Raw genomic sequence first — 13,242 nt, 5'->3', positions numbered from 1 at the left:
TTTCATTCGTTTTAACTAAGAAAATTATCAGTATTTGTCAGTTGACATTGGCGAATACTTGGATTGTTGCGTACGAGAATATTCATGCCTATAGCCGACAAGTACCAAATTTCAGTATTACAATGTATTTTCAAAAGTACTGATAGTTAGGAGCATACAACAATATTTTTCAAGGAATTCATCGTCTTTATTTTATTAATTTGTATTACTTTTACTTTGATTTATATCTTCACCACTCCAATAAAATTTCTCAACTCTTGCATTAAAATCATATTCAGTATTTATTGTCTGTTATGTATAAGATTTGTTAATATATTTTTATGGTTACATTATTAATGATGATCATGATATTATCAGATTTGATAATATTAGTTATTAATAATGATTATGAAAGTCTCATATTTCACATACCTATGTGTTTAATTGGTTGTTTGTGCATTGTTTCTACGTGTTGGCTTCATGAGCCCTATAATCTTGCAGGCACCAAATTTTCTGTATCGAAAATATTTTCAAAACAAAATTTCCTATTAAAAGATTTAAAATGTTGAAAGATTTATATCTTTTGACGCTTTGAGTTAGCACATAATGGAGTTTAAAATAATTTCTATTTTTTTCCAGGCTTTACTGAAATTATATTTCATTTGCTGAGTGTATATTTTTTTCCATTTTTTGGCTGAAAAACAAGCAGTTGTAGGTTGTGTACCTCTGTTCAGGGTATCTGCGCACCTGTGAACTACAAACTAATTTCAATTTTAGCAAGGCAAACTTATTTTATCAGTAGACTAAATGTCAAAGACGAAAATAGGCATTTAACAAAAAACAGGCAGCATTTTAACAAAAATTTAAATCATACTTTGTTATAAAAACTATAAGTTACTGCATTAGGCTGTACACCATAATGTTTCATTTCAAATAAAATTTTCACAGCCAAGGTTGGCTGACTATCCACATAACAGCATCAACACTCTATAGCAAACCTGTGACAAAAACAAAAGTTATCAACTCTGCAGTAATTACCAATGGAATATATGAAAATATTATGATTTTATACATAATGGCCTTATAATATGTCAGGTATATACGGGAAAAGTATTACAGTTTTGTCATTACAAATTTAAAGAAGTAGTTCTTTTCTCTGAGATAAATGAAGAGAAACAGCATTAAAAGAATTATTTTTCATTGCTGTTCTTATCATTCAATAATTTTATGTATCAAAAAAAATTTTGCTCAATTTTATTGTTGTCTTGTGTATGGCAGTGCTAAATATTTCCAAAAGTTTCAAGAATGAACTTTGCGAGTTTCGGAGACCGTATGAGATGTCCTTTGAGGGTGCGCAGAGTTCAAAAAGTGCAGCCAGAATGGCTTGACAGTTGGAAATGTGTTCTGGCGTTAATTAGGTTGGGGGCAATGTCTGTATATTTAAATCCTGTTTTAGCAAAAATTCCTATGTAAAAAATATTTTCCGAATCTCCATAGAAACAATGGATTAAAAATACTGATTTTACAAAATGGGTAATCAAATTTAACGAAGGTGAAAATAAGCAACAAGTCTCATTTTATTGCATGATCAAGACAATTTTCCATACTTCAAACAATAATCTGAGATTTAAAATATTTTTGCACCTTCAAAATAAAAAGTTTCAGATATTTAAGGGACAGGTCAAAAAAGATGAATCACTCGGAAAGAGCCACCCTGTAAAGACTAAACCCAACCCATTCATGTTGTTGCAGACGATGATGTTAGAACATGTGAAGCATTGACAGAACATGATATTGTTCTTATCATTCAAGAAAACAAAGAAAAATTGCTTCTTGATAGCAGTGATGATGAAGAATGTTCAGAAGAAAACGTGTCTGTACCTAAAGCATCACAGGCCTTGGTCAATTGGGAAGCATTACAGAGGTATTTATTGACACAAAAAAAAAACTTTATTGATTCTTTTTTTGATTATGTGCATATTTTGGAGAAGTTTGTAGCTTCTACTGCAGGGTTTCCACTCTTTTAACAAAGCAAAAATTAAGCATTTTTAAGGACCATACTATGAAAAAATTAAGCAATTTTTAAAAAAAATTAAGGACTTTAAAAATAGTATGATTGTTTATCATCGAATATACTACATATGCCACCAGTGACAGTGCAAATTATTTACCTTTCTAAAAAAATCATTAAATAAAAAAATAAAAAAAAATTTTTATTATAATTTAAGAACTGATATATTTGTATTAATTAACAGGGCTTGCCAAAGAAGTACTAGGTAATTTTTGCAAACCTGGGTCGGGGTTTTTTGAAAAACATTTTCAGGTTGTTAAAAGCTAAAGTCATTCATATTGTAAAAGTTAATGTATGAAACTAATCGGCATTCCATTTTTAATTATTTCATTGAAAATGAATTGTAAAATTAAGTGCAGAAATTAGGATTTGTAATTTTTTTTCATGTATATTAAAAAGGAAAAGTAAATAAGAAGTAATTATTACAACAAGTTTTTAAATTCCGCTATTAAATCAGCAAATGTGTCAGATATACTTTTATGATGAACTTTAACAAAATTATTTCCAGCCAAAGCAGTTATTAAGAATTAACTTTAATGTTACTAAATATTCTGGCAAAAAACAGGAAGTAATTTTAAAGTAACCTAAAATTGAACAAAAATTAAAAACAGTATATTAAGTTGCAATGTTAACTAACTAAAATTATTATTAAAATCTAAGGATCATTCAGTTGAGTAGATTTATATTTTATGTAACAATTTGCTTATCTTTAAGGAATAAAAATAATAGCGTAACAATCTAAAACTTTAAAAAAAAATTTACATTGCAACAAAACAAATTATAAATACAGTAGGGAACCGATTATCCGGAACGATCGGGACCATCGCTATTCCGGATAACTGATTTTTCCGGTTTTCTGAATCACTACGAAAAGCCGTTTTTTTTATTGTTAAACCCAACTAAAAAAAAAAAAAACTATGATAATAATCTTAAAAAGAGGAAAAAACGATGAAGTAATACACTAATGATTATTTCCAAAGTGATGGTAAGGTAAACATCCTTCAAAAAAGAAAGAAAAATCTTAAAATCTTATGAGGAAAAAAAATATTTTTTAAAAAAATGGCGGGAAAATTTCTCGAATTTCGTTCCGGTTTTTTGGTTTTCCGGTTTTCTGATTTCCGGATAACGGGTTCTGTACTGTAGTTACCAAATACTTAACATTCTTGTCAAAAGCAAATCATGCTTTTTTTTTTATTTAGGAAAAAAATTTAAAGTATTTTTTTAAAAAAAAAAACTTGAGATTTTCATCTAAAAAACCCAATCAATAAACTCCATGTTTCTGATGAAAAATCTAGGTGGGCTGGGATTTTTCAAACCCTGTTTCTTACAAATCTGTTTACTTATTAGTACAATCATGAATTTTAAAAAAACATTATGCTTTCTATAAATTTACGTTTACTTATTACACATTGAATTATTATACAAATTTATTTAATTCTTCAAAATTTCAGGAAATAGTTTTAGTTATGGATTCTAGTTCAAAAATTTTTCTGATACTTCTTCTCTTAGAGTTTTACTTAAGCCTTATAAGCAGATGTGTTACCAGTAGAACTCAATTTCTTAAATTCTGTCAATTTTGAAGGTCAGTGTGAGTCTTCCACTTAGGTACCTTAAAACTGCCCCCCCCCCCAAAAAAAAAGCACTATCTTTTCCATTAATTTTTTAAATAACTTTAAGTAAGCAAAATAATATTAAAAAACTCTTAAAAATTAAATGGTAATGTCCTGAAATGATGACTATTTATCAACTAAAATTAAAAAATGAAAAAGAAAAAAGGCAGTTTATTTCAAGTCACATTGAAAGAAAAATTAAAGGAACATTAAAATGAATATTAGAGGCATAAATTAAAACTTTAGCATTTAATTACACACACTAAACTACAAAATAAATAGATTCAAACAATATTTTAAATTTTTTTAAAAAAAAGTTGAGTTAAGAGTAGAGCTTCAAAAATTGGCCATACTGCCATCAAATGTAAACAATATTATCTGCTTCAGATAAACTGATAAAAGTTTGCTATTAACTAAGTCCAGAGCGAAGAAAAAAAAAGGCAACTCGGGTACATTAGAGACAACCTCTAAGAGGATAACCAAAACTTATGAGAACAAATTTGCGAGTGGAATTTAAATAATAAGCTAATTTAGAGTAAATTATAAAGAAAAGAGTAATATATTTACCTAAAATGAATAATTCGGTTTTCAAGAAGTATTCGTAATTGTACCTCAATATTGGCAAAAATATCACTTTTCAACAGTCACATTACCAATACCATCTGGCCTTAGGTAGAAAATAATTTTTATTTTTTTAGCATATTATTTTCATAAAACACATATAATATTACAATAAAATTAGTATACTAAATTATTTATAATATACATAAACTTGTTCTTAGCATTGATACAATCTTTATAATAAGCTATGAAGTTTATTTAAAAATGTTTTTAACTTACACTTTACACATTAACTTTACATTTCAATCAAAAAAATTAATTAAAAAAAATATTGTTTCTTATAAATTTTTATCAAGCATCATTCATATAAAGTAAATGAAACATAAAAAAATTGGATAATTAGAAATGATTAAAACAAGAATGCAGTTTGAATAAATAAAAGTTTTAGATCTTTAATATCTAATTTATGCATTCATGTCACACTGCTTCATACAATTTAAGCCTTTTAAAATAATTTAGGTATGTTTTGACATTATTTTAGACACTGAACAAACCATCCAAATGTAATGCATAAGTAGAAAAATTGACTTTTATAATATAAGAATGTTTTTCATTTTGAGGTAAAGTTTTGAATGATAATGCAAATTTTAAATTAAATTGAAAATTGCACTAATATGAATGTAAATTATTTATCTTTCTTGAGATGATTTTCTATTTTTACCACCGATTTCAAAATCAGTTTTCAATATTTAATAAATAAGAACAATAAAACTTGGTTGCAAAAAAAGAAGTTTAATTAGTTGAACCACTTTTCAAAGGAACTTAGTTAAACTTATTACAAAAAATTCGCCTTACTGTAAGTTACAACGCAATTGTTTTCTACCACTAACTTATAACTTATTTAAAACATTTTATTTCACAAAAATCTCAGTAACTTTAAAAGTCATTATCCTTGAAAAAATTAATATGAAAGTTGCAGATATTTCAGTTCATTATTTGTTTTTAGCTAAATATAATCCATGAAATAACTTTATTTAGCTTAAAAATAATTTTGTATTTGTGGAAAAAAAATTCCCTTTAGACTAAATTAACATTTAATTTTTTTATAATTGAATTTTTAAAAAAAAGTTATTACAAAAGTGGTTAAAAAAAAACATAGCAGGATCTTCAACAACTTATTATATGCTATTATTCTAATAAACCAACATTTTGTCCACATTTTTTAAATACTCTAAGCAAATCCATGCTTTAATATCAAACAAATATAATTTCATTTAAGTTAATTTCATTACGTAAAAATTATCATAAGATTAAGAAAATAAATAACCCCAGTAAGCACACACCTCATGGCAAACGTAAGGTTGTAAGCAGGCATTTTCGGAACGTTAACGGCAAACTCAATGGGGTCCGTTAGCGTTGGTTTTGAGGCATTGTCGGAAGCGGCGTATAACACGCCACTTATATAGGCCCGGAAAATAAAAGTGCTGTTTGGCCGTTTGCACTTAATTGGTTACAGGACATTCAAATGTATACCATAAATTAATTGTAAGGTTACAATGAATTATTTTATTAATAATGAATAAGTGTAGAGTTGGTAAAAAAATTGGTCATTAACTCGAAAAGATGAAAAAAGAAAATAAATAAATAAAAAAATAAGCGAAGAATAAAATATTAAGCATAATTTATCGATTTTCTTTTTCTCCTATCTTTTAGCATAAAGAGGCGGCGATATAATTCGTCACTTATACAGGCCCGAAAACTAAAAGTGTCATTTGGCCTTCTACTATTAATTGGTTGCAAGACCATAATTGTATGTCATTATTAATTTTAAGTAACAATGAATAGATTGATTAATAATGAGAAAGTGTAGAGTTGGTATAAAATTTTTTTATTAACTCAAAAATTTGAAAAAAGATAGAAGAATAAAATCCATAAAACATTTAGCATATTACGATTTAAAAAATGTACTTTCATTATTCTTTAAAATTTGCAGAAATTTTACATAAAACATTAAAAAGTTAGCATTTTATTAATTTGCTATAACCTAAATATAAATTCTGTGATAGCTTATTAAATATTTTTAAAAAGTAATTCGATTAAAAATTCGATTTGAAATTAAATATTTTAAAATTTTTAAATAAATATTTATAAGAATTTTTTATTTTAAAAAGCATTTCTCGAAGTATAATAATTAAATTTGTTTATATTCTTAGTTTTGAAGTAAATATTTTTGATGAAATTTAATACTATTTCCCTTAAAAATAAAATTATTATAACTTATAACTAGAACTATTCTTAAATTTATTGAAAAATGTTTTTATTTTAATTGCTTATTATAAAATGTTTAATTTGTTGTATTAAGCACATATTTTAAAATAAAGACTTTTCTTTTATTAGATGAAAGATATATTTATTTTTAATGTTACATGATTCCTAAAAATTTATTACTTTAAAAATAGATGGTAAGAACATGTAGTTAAAAAAATTTCATATAATAGCAGGAAAAAGATAAAGGTTCGTTCTTGTTTGTATTACGGCATTTTAGGAAGAAGCATGAAATGAGCTACTATAACTACTTATAACTATATATATATATATATATACCCAACAAGCACACAACTTTTGGGCTAGTGAAGGGACAATGCCGGCTCACCTAAAGTGCCATTACGGCGGGCTTTTCATTGCCGTATCGGTTCCGTTAATAAAGTGAAATCTGGGCCAGAATGAGGGCCAGTGCATGGCATTTCAGGCAAACTTCTGGCAATCGTTGAAGGACCGGGACTATTTTGTTGCCTCTGGATTGCTTTGCCATTTTTGCCTGTTAAATACCGGGGAAATTTTTTTTTTCACAGAATAAAGAGAAAATTGCCGTAAAGGCTTTTATTGAACCTTTATGATGTCTTTTTTGCCTTTTTATCAAAAGCTGAATACGTTCACTGGCATACGTCGTTGCCTCGCTTGCCGTTAAGGCACCTTAACTGTAGGCTGATTAGAAAACGTCTATGCCGTTTTCGCCTATATCGCACCTTTATTTCAGGTGTTTAGGCGAACTTCTTTGCCTTATTTACCAATGCACCACCCTTAACTCACCTCAAACTCGGTTCAATAGAAAGTTTTAATGGCGTCCTTGCCGGTATCACACCTTTATTTTAGGTGTCTCGGCATTTTTTTTATTTTTTATTATTAGAACTTAGCTTTTAATTTCAAAGGCTTCTTGCTGCATTTTGTTACAATTCTTATTTAGGGAACATAAATTGTCACGAGTGTTTGTTCTACTCGGCTGATATCAGTGATAGTAATTTATTGATTCTTAGCTTTTTATATTGTAATATAACAACAACTGTCATTACATGCATACTGTTTTATGACAATATAAAAAACAAAATGGTGTAAAACAATTATTTAATTTATAACCAAATGTCCAATGAATCTTCGTACAATAAAATAGACTTTTTTTAATTTCATTTTAAACAATTATAAGCGCTATCATTTAAAGTAGAAGCATATAAAAAAAAATCTTTTTGAATTGAGTATTTAAATTTTTTAAGCATTTTGAGATAGAGGAAATTAAGTACAAATTTTTATTCTAAAATAAAACACAATGCAACTCAATAAATAAGTTATTTAAGTTTTTAAAATAATGCTTATATATTTAAAACCTACATCTAGCTTTTATTGATAGAAACTTACACACAAAAGTTTATTTATCCTATAATTTTGTGTATATTCATCAAGTCATTAATTTTATTAAATATTAGATAAACAGTATATATCATAAATAGTTTTTTCAAAAAAAAAATATTTTGTACTAGTAAATAATACACCATTTTAGTAATTTTAAATATATAAAAGCAGGAATTTTAACAACAATAAAGCTTAAAATAAACCATGAAGGAGTTTTATTTCCTTGTAACAAATCAATACATCTGTATACACTATTTACATATGGACAAATATATTTTCTTTATCCCATTCCAGAAGCTTTATTTCAATGAGCCTTTTTCCTGCAAAAAATAAAGCAATTTATTTTACTATAGATATATTAAATGTTCACAGAAAAAAAAATATCATTGATTTAAATCAACTGATTTATTAAAAGCCATGGATTAAGACAAGCTGATTATTTTTACAAAAAATTATTAATTTAATTATAAAAATATGATATTGAATTTAGTTAATAAATATGCATTCTTTAGGTTGCATTTAAAAAAAACAACTAAGATCTGATTTCAGAGATAATGATAGTATTTCACTAAGAAATAATAAAAGAGATATGTATGTAAATTATTATAGTCATACATCCCTTTAATGATTATACTTAAGAAAAGTATTGATTTAAAGAAATAGATTTGAAAAAAATCAATTACTTAAATAAACTTATCATTTAACTATTATAATTATAAATACTTTTTATACTATGTAACTAATAAAAACATTATTTATAGTATGTTTAATTCAAGTCTTCTTTTTTTTCCATTAATAAGGTTATTTACTAAGAAATGGTGAAAGGGATATGCAAGCAAATTATTATTTTTTAAAATAGATCAACTGCCAAACATATTAAAATTATTCACATTTCATTTTTTAATTATTTAAATGCAGTTCATATATATGTAGCTCATAGATATCAAGACTTATTCTACCCAAAGTAATTTAAAAAAGTTTTTTCAGCAATGCAATCTGATCTAAACTAATTTAATCTGCTTTAGATATCTAATTGAAAAATAGTATCACAAACTTTAACATTCATTAGCAAATTGAGAATGAAAAACATAATTATAATTCTATTTATTCAATTAGTTTTGTAATAATTAAATAATTTTAACCATCTTAGTTAGAAATGTTAACTATTGTAGCTATAATAATATTTTAAAGTAATGTTAAGTGTTATGAAAACAATTCATTCAATGTTTTGAATGGTAAACGTAGAAAAAAATTTTTTTTTTAAATGATTTTCTTAAACCCAACAATTTATTAACAATATTCATGTTATATTTAATTTTATTTAATGCGACATTATATTAATAACCAAATTGCTGGTACATTATACATTTATCAGTTAACTGTAAAAAAAAATTAACAAAAAAGTATAATTTGCTCTAAATATAAATTTTTTAATTCCAGAAACAAAGCTTGAATAATTTTTTTAATTCTATTAATGAGCGATTCGTAACAGTTTGAGATTGATAATTAGGAAATGTTAATAGTACTTCTGTAACCAGTATCAATTATTTAATATTATTTCATACCAATATTTATTTAAAATCTGCAATTAAATTCGTGACATCCTTAATAAATTACTTTTAAGTGGAGTTTCAATTATTTTGAAAGGAAGGCAAAGTAAATATATGTGTCTTGGCATTTATATATATATATATATATGTATATGTATATATATATATTACATCAGAAATACAAATCTTTTGATTATTCAAACTGATAGTTTTAGGAACTGCATTAGTATTTGTAGAATATGTGATAACAAAAACAACAAAATCGAACACAGACATTGTCAGAAATCAGAGCAAAAAGCTAAAAAAACATGAGAATAAAGTTTTTTTTTCTTTATCAGGAATTCAGAAATTTCAGGACTATGAACTCGGATATTATTTAACTTATTAAATAAACTATTATGCTAAAATAAATGGAGAGAAAATTTATACTTTATTATTAAACTATTAGTATAAAAACTTACTTTTATTATATCTTTCCTTATCAATTTTGTATCTTTTTTATCAAATAATTATAATGCACCATATAAGAAAACACTTTTTAATTATCATTCATATAAAATATATATGATATATTGCCTTAAATATATAAAAATTTATATTATGTTAATGGATTAAAAAATAATTATGTTCCATGAAATTTAATTACATACTAATATCATAAATTATACACATCTAAATAATAACATTAATTAAACAATATTGAAATATAGCATTTCTATATTACGGGCAAGCAAGGTAGAAAATCATTCTTTATGGTATCACTAAAATCAAATTTAAATGCTGAATGTTTATTTTGCTTGCTAAATAAAGCTGCATACTTAAATATTTAGTTCTTTCCTTTTTTATTAGATATTTTGTTAATATATTTAAAGAAAAGAGTGGATATTTTTAGTTGTTTATTGAAAATATTAATTAATAGTTAAAGGAATAGTTAAATGCTATGAAAGACCTTGAATTGGCTCGGTTAATTTCAATTGGCTTAAAATAATGTTCCACAAATTGTTTTAAAAAAACACAAAACCCCCAGTTTAAACAAAAAAAACTGGTTTCTTTTCAACCATATGGTAACCTAAGGTAAAATATAAATTTATTTCTTACCATCCTTGTTGTTGATTTTTAAATTTTGAGTTTTATCTTCATTGTTGATCTTCCATCCTGACTCCCTATGAAAGAAAAAAAAAACTATAATTAGAATATGATAGTTGTAAAATTAGTTAAAACAAAAACAACAAAAACAACAAAATCGAAACATTAAAAAAAAAAACTGTTTCTAAAATCATGTATGAAGATTAATGTAAATATTTTTATTTCAGTTATGGAATATGACAATAAGTTCATTGTTTATCATTTATCTTGTTTATACTCTAAGCATGTGGTGTGTTAGAGGAACTAAATGTGAATTGATAAATTCAATAAAACTTAGCACGAGCTTGTAGGGGAATACTTTTAGCCTTTCAGCCCAAATTTAATGTGGACAAAGTTTTTAATTTTTTTCATGTATTTTTTTAAGTAAAAAATATTTGCTAAAATAATTGCTTTAATACGAATATTATATGCTGGTGAAACTTATGGAAAAATGAAATGTTATATAATATTATCATTTCAAATAAAATAACGAAAAATATTTCGTTATTCATTCATAACTTTACGTAGTTATTTTAACAGTAAAAATAATTTCTTTTAAAATTTTGTTTTCTAACTAATTAAAAAAATAGAATGATAAAAAAATGTTATAACAGGCATGAAAACAGAGAAAACAAATACTAAAATATCGTAATGATATAAAATTGTCAGCACATCTTTTCACCTAATTTATACATTTATAAAGTGCATTTTTCATTTATTACGAAACCTTATTAAGAAATTATTAAATAAGAATATTGCAAAAATATAAATATAAAAGCTTATATGAGTAATAAAAACACTTGTTATTAATAAAGACTGTGTTAGAGAAATACATAAAGTGAACTTAATTTTGATAAGCACAATAATTATTAATTAAAAAAATCAAAATTCTTTTGCAAATCAAAAATATGTGATTTAATTGAAAAAAATATTAATATTTAATGTTTCACTGTGTTCTTACCTTATTTAGCTGTTGATGGCTGTTGATCGCTGGATTAGCATTTCTTGGATCTTTCGCCCTGTCTTTCCATAAAAGAAAAGGAATAAATTAGAGTATGATCGTCATAAAAACAGTTAAAAATCAACAAAATCAAAACTGTTTCTAACTAATTATATTTTATAATTTTTGTTAAAAACAATTTTTTGATTTAAATGAAATTAATTTTGATTTAAAGGAAAGAGAAGGATCATATATTAAAATTACGGCGAATATTTATATTTTTGGTAACTGACGATAAGTTGAATGTTTACCAAATTTTACCTTACCAAATTTTCTCTTAAAATTTTTTTGATTCTAATTTAGAAAAAGAACTAGTCTTTTAGCCAATTAGAATTAAAATAAATAGATAAATTAGAATTAAAATAAATAGACAAATTCTAAATAAAGCTTTTGTTAGTTAGGGCTCCCTCTCAATTTTAAAAATATAATTTCCTGAATTTTTGAGGAATAGTTTCCAACAATTTTTAGATTATATATTTCCACTACACAGTTATCATCATAAATTTTAATTAAACAATTAATAAAAATTCTTTTTTGTAGAAAATGTATACACTTTCTTAAACACAAAATTGTCAAAGGTGAAGGCTGAACAGGTATATTTTAGAATTAACAACCATTTAAAAACTCAAAATAGTAAATTAAGAAGAAGATAAATTACATGAGATAAATTATAGATTTTGCACAATAACTGGAAAAAAAGAATTAGTAATCGTCTTTATAGCATTGAGGACCAACAATATTTAATACAAAAAGCTTTATTTCATGAAAAAAATTATTATACAGAAAATATTATTATACTTATGAATAAATTTTAAAAATAATAACCATGAAATAATATTCTAATTTCTATTCAAAAAAATTGAACGTAATTTTAAATTAAATTTGCTTTATAAAAAATTCAGTTTTACAACATAATAATTTTATAACGAATTAATTCATTTTAAAACAAATTTAATCGTAAAATTAAACTTAATATAAAGATTTGAAATGTTCTTATACCTCTACAGCAATTCATTAAATGCAAAAGAAGTATAAAAACAACAAAATAAAAATTAGAAATACTGTCCTTCTATTTAATATGTCATTTTGTTATTTATTTATTTAGAACAAAGAATATATTATATTGAGTATCAAAACAAATATTTAAATTGTTTAAAAATATATTCTGAAAATACTCAAAAAAACTTTAAAAGTGGAAGTGTTTAGTGGAACAATTTTTACATGTTTACCAACGTTATTATTATTTTTTTTAATTTAAAAAAGTCAAAGCAGAAAAATATCAAAATTAAAGTATAATTTAAATATAAAGTAACTAATTAGAGATGAGAAAATTTAAACTCTTACTATTTATTTATTTATTTTATGGTGGTTCAAAAAAATATTTCTTCTTATATCTAATCAAAATTATTATTTGAAACAATAAGTGACACCCGCGGTTTAGATAATTCAAATAATGTTTTTTAACAATCCTTCAGAGAAAAAATATGGCTACCGAAATGAAGTAAATTATTAAATTAATCAATGCTTCCGAAAAATGAAAGAAGCATTTTTAATTAAAGCATAAGAAATCATAAATTTTTCTTTTATTAGATAGAGTTAATTGAACTTTTATTTATTAAAAAAATCGTCTAATTCATTTTAAAACTAAACTAGCAGCTTAAA

General features: G+C 24.5%; 1 protein-coding gene across 6 annotated transcripts in view; it reads right to left on the bottom strand.

The window, feature by feature from the left end:
- Positions 1 to 13,242, bottom strand: part of LOC147810108 (WD repeat domain-containing protein 83-like) — a 45,653-nt gene that overhangs the window by 5,103 nt on the left and 27,308 nt on the right. For 2 of the 6 annotated variants that reach the window (XM_087164999.1, XM_087164998.1), the window contains exons 5-6: positions 4,228 to 4,327; positions 854 to 977 (exon numbers count right to left, since the gene is read on the bottom strand). The exons of 1 other annotated variant lie outside the window; for it this stretch is intronic. The gene's annotated coding sequence lies outside the window, so the exon portion shown is untranslated. The remainder of the gene's footprint in view (positions 1 to 853; positions 978 to 4,227; positions 4,328 to 13,242) is intronic. 3 more of the 6 variants (XM_087165001.1, XM_087165000.1, XM_087165002.1) reach the window with 2 other exon arrangements.

This window comes from Parasteatoda tepidariorum, chromosome 5, assembly GCF_982258835.1.
Source record: "Parasteatoda tepidariorum strain Cologne lab strain chromosome 5, Ptep-v5.0, whole genome shotgun sequence".
In the NCBI taxonomy this organism is placed as follows: Eukaryota; Metazoa; Arthropoda; class Arachnida; order Araneae; family Theridiidae; genus Parasteatoda; species Parasteatoda tepidariorum.
This window is presented reverse-complemented; position numbering and strand designations above follow the sequence as displayed.